This window comes from Watersipora subatra, chromosome 1, assembly GCF_963576615.1.
Source record: "Watersipora subatra chromosome 1, tzWatSuba1.1, whole genome shotgun sequence".
NCBI classification, from domain to species: domain Eukaryota; kingdom Metazoa; phylum Bryozoa; class Gymnolaemata; order Cheilostomatida; family Watersiporidae; genus Watersipora; species Watersipora subatra.
The window spans coordinates 37,563,095-37,582,861 of NC_088708.1; the positions used below are offsets into that span (position 1 = coordinate 37,563,095).

General features: G+C 34.0%; 1 protein-coding gene and 1 long non-coding RNA gene across 2 annotated transcripts in view; one reads left to right on the forward strand and one right to left on the reverse strand.

The window, feature by feature from the left end:
* Nucleotides 1–2,438: 2,438 nt before the first annotated feature.
* On the reverse strand, nucleotides 2,439–3,183 carry LOC137404312 (uncharacterized). The gene is made up of 3 exons (XR_010979664.1): nucleotides 3,106–3,183; nucleotides 2,745–2,867; nucleotides 2,439–2,556 (listed from the first exon to the last, which is right to left on the reverse strand). It is a non-coding gene; the product is annotated as an uncharacterized lncRNA (long non-coding RNA).
* A 6,048-nt stretch (nucleotides 3,184–9,231) lies between these two features.
* LOC137401577 (glutaminase kidney isoform, mitochondrial-like) overlaps nucleotides 9,232–19,767 on the forward strand; it is a 105,251-nt gene continuing 94,715 nt past the window's right edge. The window contains exon 1 of the mRNA XM_068088007.1: nucleotides 9,232–9,452. The gene's annotated coding sequence lies outside the window, so the exon portion shown is untranslated. The remainder of the gene's footprint in view (nucleotides 9,453–19,767) is intronic.

Genomic DNA, 19,767 nt, shown 5'->3' on the forward strand with positions numbered 1-19,767 from the left:
TAGCTGCCAAAGTCGCACTGAAGATAAAATGTCCACACAAGATACACAAATATGAAAGACGTTAGCCTGTTTTTTGACATTGATATTTTCTTCAGCGAATACTCAGGTAGGTTTGCCAAGACCACTACAATCTAACAGATAAGAAACTACATCAAAACATAGGACAGACAGAGCAATAATAGTTCTCAACAGTCCTAAGTATATTTTATTATTTTAAAACTCAAAATATTTACCGAGAATATGCAAGCTTATGTAGAAGAGTAAGTATCATAGACTTATCGTCAGGATTCTTTACATATTTCTTCAGATTTCTATCCCAGGCTTGCTCGCGATGGAAATCACATAAATAGACAGTAGTATCTACAATAATAGCGACAGTCAAAAAGTTAACATGCAAAATATTGAAAACGATACGTATAGAAAATATATTTGTTTTGTAGGTAAAACAATACTTTGAAGAATTTGTTATAAACATCAAGACATCAAATATTTGTACAAATCCGGTATCACAACCTATGTACACATAAAGATCAATTAACCATTTAAAAATTCTATTATTGTTCATGTTTCAACAAAAAAAGAATTTTAAATAAGATTATGTTTGCATTAATAAAAATAGCTACAAATAGCCACACAACAGGTTGGTGGTACCAACCATCGTGACCAATGAACAAACTCGTTAATTATTTTTAGAGAAAGATGCCAAGAATATGAGCATGATTAGTCAAGTAAATAGATAATAACTCAATCAATAAACCTGGAAAAGAAGTTTCTAAAGCATTTATCTCAGCTTGTGAGCAGTCTGTCATCCAACTTCCAGGCAGCCAATTGGGGTTCCATTCTTTAATTACATCTAGAGCTTTCTTAATGTTGCTTGTTGTTTCCTCAGGTATCAAAAAGCTGGCAACGGGCTAAAGTAGCAACAATGTTCATTTTAAAACTTCAGCCGTAATTTTATAAAGAAAGCTTCCAATGCCAAATTTTGTCATCAGATACAATAGTACCAATGCTGCAACTATTGCTCTTGCCGTGAATTGAACTTCTACTCTGCCAATAAAATTCTACCCAGCACAACTGTAGACTTCATCTCCACAACTGTAAATATTGGTGGCGTTTCTATGAACCGAATTGAATTGTATTTTTAAACTTCGGAGTCTGAACAGTAGTTACAATATAGTCCAATATCATACAAACAAAGCAACTGAACAATGCATTACCTACCTGATAATTTATATTAGTTTTGACAACTATAAAGAATAAAGACAGAGCGTATTTAGAAGTCTTGTATGTGGCATCCATTAAGCAAAGCTCGTGACCATATCTATCCATTAACTGTCTCTGTGATTGGCTCTGATGAACGAAGATGAAGAGATCTTCATGTTTGAAGTGAAAGTTATCCAATGGGTTCTCTTTACGCCACTCTTGTACTAAATTGTCTAAACCAATTATATCGTGATCGGAATTCCTGTGAAAATACAAGTGGTCTATCGAACATATTTTACCTAGCCAATCTGGTCCCTACAACTTTTAGCCCTCATACGTATGTAAGAATCAGAGGGCATATTTTAAGCCTTCAAGAAAATATTCAACTTTGCAAATATAGCTGGGTTATATCGAAATTGAACAGCTGGGGATCAAAATCAATAAAATGTGAGAAAACATCGATATTCGACCATTACTAATATTTGTAACAGTTTAAGGATTATTGTAGTCAACATGTTATTGGACATGAGAAACACCCCGTAAGCTTATAGTTGGCTATATAATCCTATTGAGCAGTGAAATTTCCAAAAATCGCAGCCTACCTACGATAACTACCAACAATAATATTATATATTGTAAGTATATAAATATCAATATTCGAATAATATTAACCAGCTGTTTAAGCAAATGTAAAATTTACATACGCATGACGCATAAACCTTGCTTCCTGTAAAAGCCGATATTCAATAAACAAATAACACTTACATTAATTCTTTGATTGCAAGTTGCATGTGATTGCTCACATCCTGATCTTGGGGAAATAATCGCCGGTTGCCTTTATCCAATGTAAGGTGAGCAAACTTTTTACTGATATACTCATCTAAGTGAACCCTCATGTCATCAAGGTAGTAAACCCCTTTGCCTACAAGGGATCTAATTTTTCTTCTTACAGAGACTTCAACTGGCTGCATGCATCCAGCTTGCTAAAACATATACATAAAATTGAGAAACAAATGAAAGACAAATAACCTCCAGTCAATGCAGCTCTGACACTAGTTTAAAACTCAAGTTCAGAGTAAGTTCTCAAACAAATGAGGTGCTGAAAAAATTACAGTTAAAATAAAAATTTAGTTAGACTCTAGACTCAAAGCTGTTGATTCTCAAGTCTAGAATATCTTGTGTGCAATAAAATAAACACCAGTAACAATATACCTTTCCTATATGATGACTATGGTCAGTTTCACATGGAATTGTCACCTCATAAACCTCCTCATATCTCAAAGTATTCTTCTGTATCTCTTCTTTTATTATTTTAGCCTGCTTTCTTCTTTGCCAATGAGATAAACCATCTACCTATAAAAGTATGAGCAGTACATTATACACACTTGATCCACAAAATTATGCTCAATGCTGCTGATCATATAACATTCAACACAGGGTTCGATATTTCTGATAACAAAAAATTAAAGCAGAATATAGTAGGCGAAACATACATAATATGTTTCTAATTTTATTGTAGTCTAGGCTAGCGCTGAACATACCTTGTAACCTAACACCTTGACAAGTCTTCTAACATGTATATAAGCTGAGCAGCTCATCTTTATAGAGTCCTGAACTAAATTCCTCGTCCTGCGTGCAGTAGGATGGTCACTTCTGTCAGATGCCTAAATGTACACATACATTTGATAAGCTCACCTCAAAACTTAAAATAAATATTTTACATATCTTCCACACACACTGGCTACTTATAACAAATTCAAAATTTTTATTTTGCTCATTTTGTTATTTCTGCACAAAAAGCAGTAAAGCTTCGGCTACTAATATGTTGCAAATATCGATACCAAACAATATGAAACTTCTATTAACTATATGAAATATAGCATTCAATAGAACAATACATACTTTTTCATCCTTCAACTTCTTCTTAGTAGACGAGTTCTTATCAAGTCCATGGCGACACTGTAGCCACTTCTTTCCAACAAGCAACACAGGGACCCCATCTAAGTTTTGCACATTCTTCAAATCTGCAGCAGATGTTATATAATTTTACTTCAGATAAAATGCCAAAAAGAAATTGTATTAGAACACGCAAGCATATAAATTAACAACAAGATATATAAGATTATAGTTAGGTAGAATAAGATTATTTTATAGCTTTTTATGCTTTTGACCTATATATTTTTTCTAGAACTTTTTACATTGTCTCAAGATAATGTTTTTCCATGTTGTATGTGCATTAGTTGATCATATTTTTGTGTAGAGAAAATGCAGTTTATCAATAGTTATTTGATACCATATTATATCATAAACATACCTGTTAATACAAGCTGTTGAGAAAACTGTTTCTGTGTCCCAAAGGGTGTAAATTTAACTGTATGATCAGTTTCATGTTGAAATATAATAGCCTCAACCTCTTGTAAGCTCAACACCAGATGCTTTGAAGTCATATTTTCTACAATAATATAAAGCATAGACTAGTAAGCAATGAATTAACACTCATACGTAAACAGGCTGACAGAACTGTAAATAAAAAGTAATAGAGTAGGAAGACTAGTTGGCTCAAAACATTTTAATTTTAAACTGTTTGATAATTATGGATAATGATATGTTTTTTTGACCAAAGCAAATTAGGCCTAGATATCCCTGACTTTCACTGCTAAAACCTTTACACGTCACTTGTTATAACAACCAATGGTGACACTAGTTGGTTTATAGTCACAAAAATGTATTATTTGTGACCACTCTCAAAACTCTGTTTTGACTTTTTTGATTTAACACTATGTTTTAACTAAAAACTATATTATGTACACAGTTCGTAGTAAGACAGACCTAGTAGTATAGACCTACTATATAGTATAATAGAATAGTAGAATTAGTAGAATAGTATGCAAGCCAAGCTTAAAACACAGTTAGTAGATAGGCTACTAAGCCTAGCTTACCGTGACTATGTTGAAATTTCAATAGATCTATCATCGCAATACATGAATGAACACAGGTAGACCCACTGAAACAAAATAGACTATAAAGCTATTCCAACTTGATTATTTGGTTTAGGTTTGATCATGCATCAATTTAAGAAATCAGATAAAATACAGTTGCTCATTGAAAGTTTTGACAAAAAAATTGTGTTGGACCTAATAAATACTGTGTGATTAGGAGATAGATTGCTTTGACTTGTAAAAAAAGTATGTTTTTGTAATGGAAACTCAGAATCAAAAACATCTAATATCTAAATATTTAGGCTTTTTAGTTCATTTTTGTGTTTCTTACAACACTTTATTGCAAAAATTCTCTAAAATCAATGCTCGCGCATGATAATTTAAACCAATGAAATCCAGAAGTCCAGTAGTTTATTCTTGCAGTCATTGAGTGCCCATGAAGTCACCGATCCAAACCACAGACAGTTACAAACATTGTCCCCATAACTTTTATTAGGAAGTTTTTTGAACAACGTCTGTAGCCCCTTTGTAGCTGTCTGTGATCCAAACCAATCCTTTCGTTTTCCAGTTACTCTCCAATCCCATGAGAACAGCCAGCTAGGTGTACAGTTGGTTAAATCATGATTAGCCTATAGGCCTACAGAAAATTTATAATATAATCCTATAAACCAATAATTGCCCTAACCGGGGAACCAGGAGCACGTTGTTATATGGTTCTTTAGGTAATTTGTCTTACCTGAATACCACACTAACATCAATGATTAATAACCACAAGTTCTACTTCAATCTAGACTATGCTTGTTGTGGTTAATTAGGCTAGGTAAGCCGCCTTGTTTGTTCAATGGTTGCTAATAGTATGAGTATGGTACCTGACCCAGATCTTTGTGTAAGACTCAACTATGCTAACTCTCAGATGTTTGGTATAGCAATCAAAATATCTTTTATTATTATGAACCAAAGCCTAATACACAAGTAGCAAAATTCTAGAATATAAGATAGATAACATGCAGTGCTAAGTGAACAATCTCTTACGCCAACAGCTGTATCTGCTCTTAAGCTCGGCTTGTACGTCTACAAGTGTCACTGTCAAAAGAGAGGATGAGCTACTAAAAATTGTTAGCTTTTATAGGCATTCAGGATAGCCTGAGGACGGTACGTATAATGTTCGTATTATATCTTTGTGTTGTGGGAGTAAGTCCATTGGAGGGAACGCTGTCTCTGAACCGTCATCTGATTAGCGCTATATCTGTGTCTTGAAACTGGGATTGCATAACATTGATTGGCGCTGTGTTATGTAATGGAAAAGTGCTGACTCAGAGTAAGCTCAGTTATCTTTGGTTGTGCTTGGTCATGGTTGGTAGATGTAATTGTATTCCAAATTCCTTTGGCGGTGTTGACGTGGTGTTGACGCAGCAGTTTCCAAGATTGATGTTTAATCTTTTAATGTTTCTTTACATTCCCTGCTGGTATCTTGTTTTTGAAGTATTTCAATACAACATTTCTCCCGCTGTTAAAGAACGATATGTCCTCATATCGGTATTCCGTAGTAACGTTGCTGTTGGCATAACGGTAGTAAAATAAACAGAATATATAAAATGAAGTTATAAAGTTATAGTTAGAATTAAGATATTTAAAACCCATATACCCGAGTTAAAAAAAATTATATAATAATTCGTAAAACAAAAACCATAAAAATGTTAAGAGCGGAGCAAAAAAAAAATTTTTTTTTTTCAGAGCAATAAGGTATGTGTTAGTAGTAGAAGTAAATGGTTGTTAGTTTGCCTTGTGTATGCGAGTGTCAATTGTCCTTTCGGGATCGCGTATTATTGTACTGGTGTTTGTATTGCGTCTCCCTTGGCAAAGTAAACGGGTCCTCCCGTATGTCGGTATGTATGGGTGGTTGTAAGTGGCGAGTAGTCATTGGTCTCATGGTCAGGAAGAAAGCTAAATCTTGAAATAGAAACTTCACATAACATTGTAGAAAAAATTGGCGTGCCTTTTGGAATTCTAAAATCTCAAAATAAATATTATAATATGCATGACTCAGTTGTGTGTAAGAACCTTTTCATTCTCCAATGCTGGAGCTACCTACAGAAAGAAATTCCAAGCATCTGTGTTCATCACTAACCTGTCTTATCCTAAAAAAATAGGAAGTCACAATAGAAGTTAACAGTTTTAAATGAGTTCGTTTTCTGGTATGTGCCGTGTCTATTTCACAATAAAGTCTATCCTAAAAAATTCAAAAGTCAATTTTCATTACATGAAGTTAGCACGCCATTTAGTTTCTAAAAGTGGCTACATTTAGTTTTTTTTTCAAGGTTAAATGAACGAATGAATGATGTGTTTGATCAAAGTAGGTAATCAATCAGCCACTATCTGAGATTAGAAAAAAAACGATACGGCACGCTGTACCTGTCAAGGAAATATAGATGTTAGCATGTGGTGAGCATTATGAATGCAGTCAGTCGCTGTTATAAGTTAGAAGTTGTCAGTTCAGTATCTCGTCTGAAATATGTCTAGAGTTATGTGTAGTCTGTGCACTATATTAGTATCTAGTTGAAAGTTTATACTCGAGTTTAAGTTTCTGATAGTAGTGTGCTTGTCTATAAGTCAAGCTGATGTAACTTAATTATAACCGGTGTATTATTATTGTTAGGCCTTATACGTATGTAAATGTTAGGTGTAATAACCTAGAGCTCTTGTGTATCTACAGTCACTAATATGTATAACTTCCCTGCAAACCGAAACAGTCAGAAGTTATAGACAGAATGAGTGTGAGCGTGTGACTGGATGAATCTGCAGAATTGCACGTACATAAGAAGTTGCCAATGTATAAATAGATCTATGCTTTCCCTGCAAACCGAAACAGTCAGAAAGGTAGATAAAGGTAGTGAGTGTCCTAAGAAATTTGTGAAATTGTACGTGTATCAAGTTCTGATCTATGTTTGCCCTGGAGCGAAACAGTCAGAAGAATATAGTATAGTGATAACAGTGCTCAGCTGTGAACTATGTATGTATAACTTCCCTGCAAACCGAAACAGTCAGAAGTTATAGGCACGCGGCTATAATTTCCCTGCAAACCGAAACAGTCAGAAATTATGAAAGGCACGCGGCTATGTAATTGTAATTTCCCTGCAAACCGAAACAGTCAGAAATTACGGACACTATGGCAATGTAAAGTGAAGGCGCGCGGCTATTAAATTGTTTAAACAGATCTATGCTTTCCCTGCAAACCGAAACAGTCAGAAAGGTAGATAAAGGTATGTATAATTCCCCTGCAAACCGAAACAGTCAGAAATTATAAAATGAACGCGTATATGTAATTGTAATTTCCCTGCAAACCGAAACAGTCAGAAATTATGAATTAGTTGTTTTCTCCTAGGCAAATGTAAATCTGACCTCAGATTTTCTTAAAATAGATTAGGATCCTCAAGCCTATGAGTAGTATGTAAGTGGGTGATCAATCCCAATATAGGCTGTAATTAAGCGCTGCGCAAGTATAATGAAGGTGTTACGAAAGGTTATGCTTTGACTAAAAGATATACCTAGATTAGTCACCAAACCTCAGCTAACATGGACTTTGTAATTAGTCCCACAATAGATATGTTAATTATCTACCTGCCCAGTAGAATATAGTGACCAAAATAAAATATTCTAGATAGTCAAGCAACCAGATATGAATAGAGATGGAGATGTTAGATCTATGATAAGCGCTACGAAATATTATGAAAGTGTTACGAAAGATTTAAAAGCGTTTGAGGGATACCCACTTAGCTATGCGAAAGGTTGGTGACCGATAAGGCACCTCCACCAAAAATGTTATATGGTTCTTTAGGTAATTTGTCTTACCTGAATACCACACTAACATCAATGATTAATAACCACAAGTTCTACTTCAATCTAGACTATGCTTGTTGTGGTTAATTAGGCTAGGTAAGCCGCCTTGTTTGTTCAATGGTTGCTAATAGTATGAGTATGGTACCTGACCCAGATCTTTGTGTAAGACTCAACTATGCTAACTCTCAGATGTTTGGTATAGCAATCAAAATATCTTTTATTATTATGAACCAAAGCCTAATACACAAGTAGCAAAATTCTAGAATATAAGATAGATAACATGCAGTGCTAAGTGAACAATCTCTTACGCCAACAGCTGTATCTGCTCTTAAGCTCGGCTTGTACGTCTACAAGTGTCACTGTCAAAAGAGAGGATGAGCTACTAAAAATTGTTAGCTTTTATAGGCATTCAGGATAGCCTGAGGACGGTACGTATAATGTTCGTATTATATCTTTGTGTTGTGGGAGTAAGTCCATTGGAGGGAACGCTGTCTCTGAACCGTCATCTGATTAGCGCTATATCTGTGTCTTGAAACTGGGATTGCATAACATTGATTGGCGCTGTGTTATGTAATGGAAAAGTGCTGACTCAGAGTAAGCTCAGTTATCTTTGGTTGTGCTTGGTCATGGTTGGTAGATGTAATTGTATTCCAAATTCCTTTGGCGGTGTTGACGTGGTGTTGACGCAGCAGTTTCCAAGATTGATGTTTAATCTTTTAATGTTTCTTTACATTCCCTGCTGGTATCTTGTTTTTGAAGTATTTCAATACAACAACGTGCACTCCCAATCCCGTCTAATACCAAAAGGTTGTCCAAACAAATAACCCATTTTGCGTTGTATTTAAAATAATTGTACTGTATGCAAAACACCAGTAACTATTCTTTAATGCCAGTAATCATTTTTAATTTTCAAGAAGAGTTTTGACTGCAAGCATGCTGCACAATGCTGGCCCCACGATGCCGCTAGCTTTAGAATTGCAAAAAAATGAAACAAATACGTATTGCCTGCTAGAGCAGGACGTTTAACACTGATGTCAAAGGTTTCTTTTAAAAGCTATACAAATCTATTTTCTTACGTCTATGGTACTACCGATTACATATAATCGCCAACACTGCTACACAGTTTTCAAACCGAGTTAGAAACTGCGGGCTAGAAACTCACAAATCGTTATCTTTTTTAGATCTGACCAACTATGACAGCACAAGAAATCAGCGAGTCAAACCGGATACTCACTCAACCAGAAACAGAGTTCTTCCAATAAGATCTATAATTTTCCAGCAAGTATTAGGATCTGTTTTCGTGTAATTTAATAACTGAAACACTCGCTTTGCTCGTGTTTGGTGGTGAGATTAGACAGTGTCGTATAGTTTAACAGCCGTCTGAAACTATTCTGCTCTGGGATTGGAAAGGAATGCAAGAATCTAAATGATGTAGTAAAAATTATGTTATCATTCAAAAAGTGCTGTTAAAACGTAAGATGGCGCTCCCTTAAAACTCATTGATTTAAACCATCTTAGGTTTTAAAATTTTGTGTTCCTTTATGTGTTTTACTGGCTCGTCAAGCAGTACATTCTTACCAAAACCAAAGTTTTTGTTTGCTCGTACATCGCTCTGATGCCACTATGAATGCTTAGTCAGACCTGCCAACCCAAGAGTGGGGCAATGCGTGAGATTTGGTTTTGGGACAATTGAAGTACAAAATGATGGTAAAATAAAGGTGAACCAGTTTGTATGTTGTGTGATGGTAAAATAAAGGTGAAACAGTTTGTATGTTGTGTGATGGTAAGATAAAGGTGAAACAGTTTGTATGTTGTTTAGATGGTAAGATAAAGATGAAACAGTTTGTATGTTGTTTAGATGGTAAATTAAAGGTGAAGCAGTTTGTATGTTGTTGTGATGGTAAGATAAAGGTGAACCAGTTTGTATGTTGTTGAGATGGTAAAATAAAGGTGAAACAGTTTGTATGTTGTTGTGATGGTAAAATAAAGGTGAAACAGTTTGTATGTTGTTGAGATGGTTAGATAAAGGTGAAACAGTTTGTATGTTGTTGAGATGGTAAGATAAAGATGAAACGGTTTGTATGTTGTTGAGATGGTAAGATAAAGGTGAAACAGTTTGTATGTTGTTGAGATGGTAAGATAAAGGTGAAACAGTTTGTATGTTGTTGAGATGGTAAATTAAAGGTGAAACAGTTTGTATGTTGTTGAGATGGTAAGATAAAGGTGAAACAGTTTGTATGTTGTTGAGATGGTAAGATAAAGGTGAAACAGTTTGTATGTTGTTGAGATGGTAAGATAAAGGTGAAACAGTTTGTATGTTGTTGAGATGGTAAATTAAAGGTGAAACAGTTTGTATGTTGTTGAGATGGTAAGATAAAGGTGAAACGGTTTGTATGTTGTTGAGATGGTAAAATAAAGGTGAAACAGTTTGTATGTTGTTGTGATGGTAAGATAAAGGTGAAACAGTTTGTATGTTGTTGAGATGGTAAATTAAAGGTGAAACGGTTTGTATGTTGTTGTGATGGTAAGATAAAGGTGAAGCAGTTTGTATGTTGTTGAGATGGTAAGATAAAGGTGAAACAGTTTGTATGTTGTTGAGATGGTGAGATAAAGATGAAACGGTTTGTATGTTGTTGAGATGGTAAATTAAAGGTGAAGCAGTTTGTATGTTGTTGAGATGGTAAATTAAAGGTGAAGCAGTTTGTATGTTGTTGTGATGGTAAGATAAAGGTGAACCAGTTTGTATGTTGTTGAGATGGTAAAATAAAGGTGAAACAGTTTGTATGTTGTTGTGATGGTAAAATAAAGGTGAAACAGTTTGTATGTTGTTGAGATGGTTAGATAAAGGTGAAACAGTTTGTATGTTGTTGAGATGGTAAGATAAAGATGAAACGGTTTGTATGTTGTTGAGATGGTAAGATAAAGGTGAAACAGTTTGTATGTTGTTGAGATGGTAAGATAAAGGTGAAACAGTTTGTATGTTGTTGAGATGGTAAATTAAAGGTGAAACAGTTTGTATGTTGTTGAGATGGTAAGATAAAGGTGAAACAGTTTGTATGTTGTTGAGATGGTAAGATAAAGGTGAAACAGTTTGTATGTTGTTGAGATGGTAAGATAAAGGTGAAACAGTTTGTATGTTGTTGAGATGGTAAGATAAAGATGAAACAGTTTGTATGTTGTTGAGATGGTAAATTAAAGGTGAAACAGTTTGTATGTTGTTGAGATGGTAAGATAAAGGTGAAACAGTTTGTATGTTGTTGAGATGGTAAGATAAAGGTGAAACAGTTTGTATGTTGTTGAGATGGTAAGATAAAGGTGAAACAGTTTGTATGTTGTTGAGATGGTAAGATAAAGATGAAACAGTTTGTATGTTGTTGAGATGGTAAATTAAAGGTGAAACAGTTTGTATGTTGTTGAGATGGTAAGATAAAGGTGAAACAGTTTGTATGTTGTTGAGATGGTAAGATAAAGGTGAAACAGTTTGTATGTTGTTGAGATGGTAAGATAAAGGTGAAACAGTTTGTATGTTGTTGAGATGGTAAGATAAAGATGAAACGGTTTGTGTGTTGTTGAGATGGTAAGATAAAGGTGAAACAGTTTGTATGTTGTTGAGATGGTAAGATAAAGGTGAAACGGTTTGTATGTTGTTGTGATGGTAAGATAAAGGTGAAACGGTTTGTATGTTGTTGTGATGGTAAGATAAAGACGAAACGGTTTGTATGTTGTTGAGATGGTAAGATAAAGGTGAAACAGTTTGTATGTTGTTGAGATGGTAAGATAAAGGTGAACCAGTTTGTATGTTGTTGAGATGGTAAAATAAAGGTGAAACAGTTGTATGTTGTTGAGATGGTAAGATAAAGGTGAAACAGTTTGTATGTTGTTGAGATGGTAAGATAAAGGTGAAACAGTTTGTATGTTGTTGAGATGGTAAGATAAAGGTGAAACAGTTTGTATGTTGTTGAGATGGTAAATTAAAGGTGAAACAGTTTGTATGTTGTTGAGATGGTAAGATAAAGGTGAAACAGTTTGTATGTTGTTGAGATGGTAAATTAAAGGTGAAACAGTTTGTATGTTGTTGAGATGGTAAGATAAAGGTGAAACAGTTTGTATGTTGTTGAGATGGTAAGATAAAGGTGAAACAGTTTGTATGTTGTTGAGATGGTAAGATAAAGGTGAAACAGTTTGTATGTTGTTGAGATGGTAAGATAAAGATGAAACAGTTTGTATGTTGTTGAGATGGTAAATTAAAGGTGAAACAGTTTGTATGTTGTGTGATGGTAAGATAAAGGTGAAACAGTTTGTATGTTGTTGAGATGGTAAGATAAAGGTGAAACAGTTTGTATGTTGTTGAGATGGTAAATTAAAGGTGAAACAGTTTGTATGTTGTTGAGATGGTAAGATAAAGATGAAACGGTTTGTATGTTGTTGAGATGGTAAGATAAAGGTGAAACAGTTTGTATGTTGTTGAGATGGTAAGATAAAGGTGAAACAGTTTGTATGTTGTTGAGATGGTAAATTAAAGGTGAAACAGTTTGTATGTTGTTGAGATGGTAAGATAAAGGTGAAACAGTTTGTATGTTGTTGAGATGGTAAGATAAAGGTGAAACAGTTTGTATGTTGTTGAGATGGTAAGATAAAGGTGAAACAGTTTGTATGTTGTTGAGATGGTAAGATAAAGATGAAACAGTTTGTATGTTGTTGAGATGGTAAATTAAAGGTGAAACAGTTTGTATGTTGTGTGATGGTAAGATAAAGGTGAAACGGTTTGTATGTTGTTGAGATGGTAAGATAAAGGTGAAACAGTTTGTATGTTGTTGAGATGGTAAGATAAAGATGAAACGGTTTGTGTGTTGTTGAGATGGTAAGATAAAGGTGAACCAGTTTGTATGTTGTTGTGATGGTAAAATAAAGGTGAAACAGTTTGTATGTTGTTGAGATGGTAAGATAAAGATGAGACAGTTTGTATGTTGTTGAAATGGTAAGATAAAGGTGAAACAGTTTGTATGTTGTTGAGATGGTAAAATAAAGGTGAAACGGTTTGTATGTTGTTGAGATGGTAAGATAAAGATGAAACAGTTTGTATGTTGTTGAGATGGTAAAATAAAGGTGAAACAGTTTGTATGTTGTTGAGATGGTAAGATAAAGATGAAACAGTTTGTATGTTGTTGAGATGGTAAGATAAAGGTGAAACAGTTTGTATGTTGTTGTGATGGTAAAATAAAGGTGAAACAGTTTGTATGTTGTTGAGATGGTAAGATAAAGGTGAAACAGTTTGTATGTTGTTGAGATGGTAAGATAAAGGTGAAACAGTTTGTATGTTGTTGAGATGGTAAGATAAAGATGAAACGGTTTGTGTGTTGTTGAGATGGTAAGATAAAGGTGAAACAGTTTGTATGTTGTTGAGATGGTAAGATAAAGGTGAAACAGTTTGTATGTTGTTGAGATGGTAAGATAAAGGTGAAACAGTTTGTATGTTGTTGAGATGGTAAATTAAAGGTGAAACAGTTTGTATGTTGTTGAGATGGTAAGATAAAGGTGAAACAGTTTGTATGTTGTTGAGATGGTAAGATAAAGGTGAAACAGTTTGTATGTTGTTGAGATGGTAAGATAAAGGTGAAACAGTTTGTATGTTGTTGAGATGGTAAGATAAAGATGAAACGGTTTGTATGTTGTTGAGATGGTAAGATAAAGGTGAAACGGTTTGTATGTTGTTGAGATGGTAAGATAAAGATGAAACAGTTTGTATGTTGTTGTGATGGTAAGATAAAGGTGAAACAGTTTGTATGTTGTTGAGATGGTAAGATAAAGATGAAACAGTTTGTATGTTGTTGTGATGGTAAGATAAAGGTGAAACAGTTTGTATGTTGTTGAGATGGTAAGATAAAGGTGAAACGGTTTGTATGTTGTTGAGATGGTAAGATAAAGATGAGACAGTTTGTATGTTGTTGTGATGGTAAGATAAAGGTGAAACAGTTTGTATGTTGTTGAGATGGTAAGATAAAGATGAGACAGTTTGTATGTTGATGAGATGGTAAGATAAAGGTGAAACAGTTTGTATGTTGATGAGATGGTAAGATAAAGGTGAAACAGTTTGTATGTTGTTGAGATGGTAAGATAAAGGTGAAACAGTTTGTATGTTGTTGAGATGGTAAGATAAAGGTGAAACAGTTTGTATGTTGTTGAGATGGTAAGATAAAGGTGAAACAGTTTGTATGTTGTTGAGATGGTAAAATAAAGGTGAAACGGTGTGTATGTTGTTGAGATGGTAAGATAAAGGTGAAACAGTTTGTATGTTGTTGAGATGGTAAGATAAAGGTGAAACAGTTTGTATGTTGTTGAGATGGTAAGATAAAGGTGAAACAGTTTGTATGTTGTTGTGATGGTAAGATAAAGGTGAAACGGTTTGTATGTTGTTGAGATGGTAAATTAAAGGTGAAACAGTTTGTATGTTGTTGAGATGGTAAGATAAAGATGAAACAGTTTGTATGTTGTTGAGATGGTAAGATAAAGGTGAAACGGTTTGTATGTTGATGAGATGGTAAGATAAAGGTGAAACAGTTTGTATGTTGTTGAGATGGTAAGATAAAGGTGAAACAGTTTGTATGTTGTTGAGATGGTAAGATAAAGGTGAAACGGTTTGTATGTTGTTGAGATGGTAAGATAAAGATGAAACAGTTTGTATGTTGTTGTGATGGTAAGATAAAGGTGAAACGGTTTGTATGTTGTTGAGATGGTAAATTAAAGGTGAAACAGTTTGTATGTTGTTGTGATGGTAAGATAAAGGTGAAACGGTTTGTATGTTGATGAGATGGTAAGATAAAGGTGAAACAGTTTGTATGTTGTTGAGATGGTAAGATAAAGGTGAAACAGTTTGTATGTTGTTGAGATGGTAAAATAAAGGTGAAAAAGTTCGTATGTTGTTGAGATGGTAAATTAAAGGTGAAACAGTTTGTATGTTGTTGAGATGGTAAGATAAAGATGAAACAGTTTGTATGTTGTTGTGATGGTAAGATAAAGGTGAAACAGTTTGTATGTTGTTGAGATGGTAAGATAAAGGTGAAACGGTTTGTATGTTGTTGAGATGGTAAGATAAAGGTGAAACGGTTTGTATGTTGTTAAGATGGTAAAATAAAGGTGAAACAGTTTGTATGTTGTGTGATGGTAAGATAAAGGTGAAACAGTTTGTATGTTGTTGAGATGGTAAGATAAAGGTGAAACGGTTTGTATGTTGTTGAGATGGTAAAATAAAGGTGAAACAGTTTGTATGTTGTTGAGATGGTAAGATAAAGGTGAAACAGTTTGTATGTTGTTGAGATGGTAAGATAAAGGTGAAACAGTTTGTATGTTGTTGAGATGGTAAGATAAAGATGAAACAGTTTGTATGTTGTTGAGATGGTAAATTAAAGGTGAAACAGTTTGTATGTTGTTGAGATGGTAAGATAAAGGTGAAACAGTTTGTATGTTGTTGAGATGGTAAGATAAAGGTGAAACAGTTTGTATGTTGTTGAGATGGTAAGATAAAGGTGAAACAGTTTGTATGTTGTTGAGATGGTAAGATAAAGATGAAACAGTTTGTATGTTGTTGAGATGGTAAATTAAAGGTGAAACAGTTTGTATGTTGTTGAGATGGTAAGATAAAGGTGAAACAGTTTGTATGTTGTTGAGATGGTAAGATAAAGGTGAAACAGTTTGTATGTTGTTGAGATGGTAAGATAAAGGTGAAACAGTTTGTATGTTGTTGAGATGGTAAGATAAAGATGAAACGGTTTGTGTGTTGTTGAGATGGTAAGATAAAGGTGAAACAGTTTGTATGTTGTTGAGATGGTAAGATAAAGGTGAAACGGTTTGTATGTTGTTGTGATGGTAAGATAAAGGTGAAACGGTTTGTATGTTGTTGTGATGGTAAGATAAAGATGAAACGGTTTGTATGTTGTTGAGATGGTAAGATAAAGGTGAAACAGTTTGTATGTTGTTGAGATGGTAAGATAAAGGTGAACCAGTTTGTATGTTGTTGAGATGGTAAAATAAAGGTGAAACAGTTTGTATGTTGTTGAGATGGTAAGATAAAGGTGAAACAGTTTGTATGTTGTTGAGATGGTAAGATAAAGGTGAAACAGTTTGTATGTTGTTGAGATGGTAAATTAAAGGTGAAACAGTTTGTATGTTGTTGAGATGGTAAGATAAAGGTGAAACAGTTTGTATGTTGTTGAGATGGTAAGATAAAGGTGAAACAGTTTGTATGTTGTTGAGATGGTAAGATAAAGGTGAAACAGTTTGTATGTTGTTGAGATGGTAAGATAAAGATGAAACAGTTTGTATGTTGTTGAGATGGTAAATTAAAGGTGAAACAGTTTGTATGTTGTGTGATGGTAAGATAAAGGTGAAACAGTTTGTATGTTGTTGAGATGGTAAGATAAAGGTGAAACGGTTTGTATGTTGTTGAGATGGTAAATTAAAGGTGAAACAGTTTGTATGTTGTTGAGATGGTAAGATAAAGATGAAACGGTTTGTATGTTGTTGAGATGGTAAGATAAAGGTGAAACAGTTTGTATGTTGTTGAGATGGTAAGATAAAGGTGAAACAGTTTGTATGTTGTTGAGATGGTAAATTAAAGGTGAAACAGTTTGTATGTTGTTGAGATGGTAAGATAAAGGTGAAACAGTTTGTATGTTGTTGAGATGGTAAGATAAAGGTGAAACAGTTTGTATGTTGTTGAGATGGTAAGATAAAGGTGAAACAGTTTGTATGTTGTTGAGATGGTAAGATAAAGATGAAACAGTTTGTATGTTGTTGAGATGGTAAATTAAAGGTGAAACAGTTTGTATGTTGTGTGATGGTAAGATAAAGGTGAAACGGTTTGTATGTTGTTGAGATGGTAAGATAAAGGTGAAACAGTTTGTATGTTGTTGAGATGGTAAGATAAAGATGAAACGGTTTGTGTGTTGTTGAGATGGTAAGATAAAGGTGAACCAGTTTGTATGTTGTTGTGATGGTAAAATAAAGGTGAAACAGTTTGTATGTTGTTGAGATGGTAAGATAAAGATGAGACAGTTTGTATGTTGTTGAAATGGTAAGATAAAGGTGAAACAGTTTGTATGTTGTTGAGATGGTAAAATAAAGGTGAAACGGTTTGTATGTTGTTGAGATGGTAAGATAAAGATGAAACAGTTTGTATGTTGTTGAGATGGTAAAATAAAGGTGAAACAGTTTGTATGTTGTTGAGATGGTAAGATAAAGATGAAACAGTTTGTATGTTGTTGAGATGGTAAGATAAAGGTGAAACAGTTTGTATGTTGTTGTGATGGTAAAATAAAGGTGAAACAGTTTGTATGTTGTTGAGATGGTAAGATAAAGGTGAAACAGTTTGTATGTTGTTGAGATGGTAAGATAAAGGTGAAACAGTTTGTATGTTGTTGAGATGGTAAGATAAAGATGAAACGGTTTGTGTGTTGTTGAGATGGTAAGATAAAGGTGAAACAGTTTGTATGTTGTTGAGATGGTAAGATAAAGGTGAAACAGTTTGTATGTTGTTGAGATGGTAAGATAAAGGTGAAACAGTTTGTATGTTGTTGAGATGGTAAATTAAAGGTGAAACAGTTTGTATGTTGTTGAGATGGTAAGATAAAGGTGAAACAGTTTGTATGTTGTTGAGATGGTAAGATAAAGGTGAAACAGTTTGTATGTTGTTGAGATGGTAAGATAAAGATGAAACGGTTTGTATGTTGTTGAGATGGTAAGATAAAGGTGAAACAGTTTGTATGTTGTTGAGATGGTAAGATAAAGATGAAACGGTTTGTATGTTGTTGAGATGGTAAGATAAAGGTGAAACGGTTTGTATGTTGTTGAGATGGTAAGATAAAGGTGAAACAGTTTGTATGTTGTTGAGATGGTAAGATAAAGATGAAACGGTTTGTATGTTGTTGAGATGGTAAGATAAAGGTGAAACGGTTTGTATGTTGTTGAGATGGTAAGATAAAGATGAAACAGTTTGTATGTTGTTGTGATGGTAAGATAAAGGTGAAACAGTTTGTATGTTGTTGAGATGGTAAGATAAAGATGAAACAGTTTGTATGTTGTTGTGATGGTAAGATAAAGGTGAAACAGTTTGTATGTTGTTGAGATGGTAAGATAAAGGTGAAACGGTTTGTATGTTGTTGAGATGGTAAGATAAAGATGAGACAGTTTGTATGTTGTTGTGATGGTAAGATAAAGGTGAAACAGTTTGTATGTTGTTGAGATGGTAAGATAAAGATGAGACAGTTTGTATGTTGATGAGATGGTAAGATAAAGGTGAAACAGTTTGTATGTTGATGAGATGGTAAGATAAAGGTGAAACAGTTTGTATGTTGTTGAGATGGTAAGATAAAGGTGAAACAGTTTGTATGTTGTTGAGATGGTAAGATAAAGGTGAAACAGTTTGTATGTTGTTGAGATGGTAAGATAAAGGTGAAACAGTTTGTATGTTGTTGAGATGGTAAAATAAAGGTGAAACGGTGTGTATGTTGTTGAGATGGTAAGATAAAGGTGAAACAGTTTGTATGTTGTTGAGATGGTAAGATAAAGGTGAAACAGTTTGTATGTTGTTGAGATGGTAAGATAAAGGTGAAACAGTTTGTATGTTGTTGTGATGGTAAGATAAAGGTGAAACGGTTTGTATGTTGTTGAGATGGTAAATTAAAGGTGAAACAGTTTGTATGTTGTTGAGATGGTAAGATAAAGATGAAACAGTTTGTATGTTGTTGAGATGGTAAGATAAAGGTGAAACGGTTTGTATGTTGATGAGATGGTAAGATAAAGGTGAAACAGTTTGTATGTTGTTGAGATGGTAAGATAAAGGTGAAACAGTTTGTATGCTGTTGAGATGGTAAGATAAAGGTGAAACGGTTTGTATGTTGTTGAGATGGTAAGATAAAGATGAAACAGTTTGTATGTTGTTGTGATGGTAAGATAAAGGTGAAACGGTTTGTATGTTGTTGAGATGGTAAATTAAAGGTGAAACAGTTTGTATGTTGTTGTGATGGTAAGATAAAGGTGAAACGGTTTGTATGTTGATGAGATGGTAAGATAAAGGTGAAACAGTTTGTATGTTGTTGAGATGGTAAGATAAAGGTGAAACAGTTTGTATGTTGTTGAGATGGTAAAATAAAGGTGAAAAAGTTCGTATGTTGTTGAGATGGTAAATTAAAGGTGAAACAGTTTGTATGTTGTTGAGATGGTAAGATAAAGATGAAACAGTTTGTATGTTGTTGTGATGGTAAGATAAAGGTGAAACAGTTTGTATGTTGTTGAGATGGTAAGATAAAGGTGAAACAGTTTGTATGTTGTTGAGATGGTAAGATAAAGATGAGACAGTTTGTATGTTGTTGAGATGGTAAGATAAAGGTGAAACGGTTTGTATGTTGTTGTGATGGTAAGATAAAGGTGAAACGGTTTGTATGTTGTTGAGATGGTAAGATAAAGATGAGACAGTTTGTATGTTGTTGAGATGGTAAGATAAAGATGAGACAGTTTGTATGTTGATGAGATGGTAAGATAAAGGTGAAACAGTTTGTATGTTGATGAGATGGTAAGATAAAGGTGAAACAGTTTGTATGTTGATGAGATGGTAAGATAAAGATGAAACAGTTTGTATGTTGTTGAGATGGTAAGATAAAGGTGAAACAGTTTGTATGTTGTTGAGATGGTAAGATAAAGGTGAAACAGTTTGTATGTTGTTGTGATGGTAAGATAAAGGTGAAACAGTTTGTATGTTGTTGTGATGGTAAGATAAAGGTGAAACAGTTTGTAT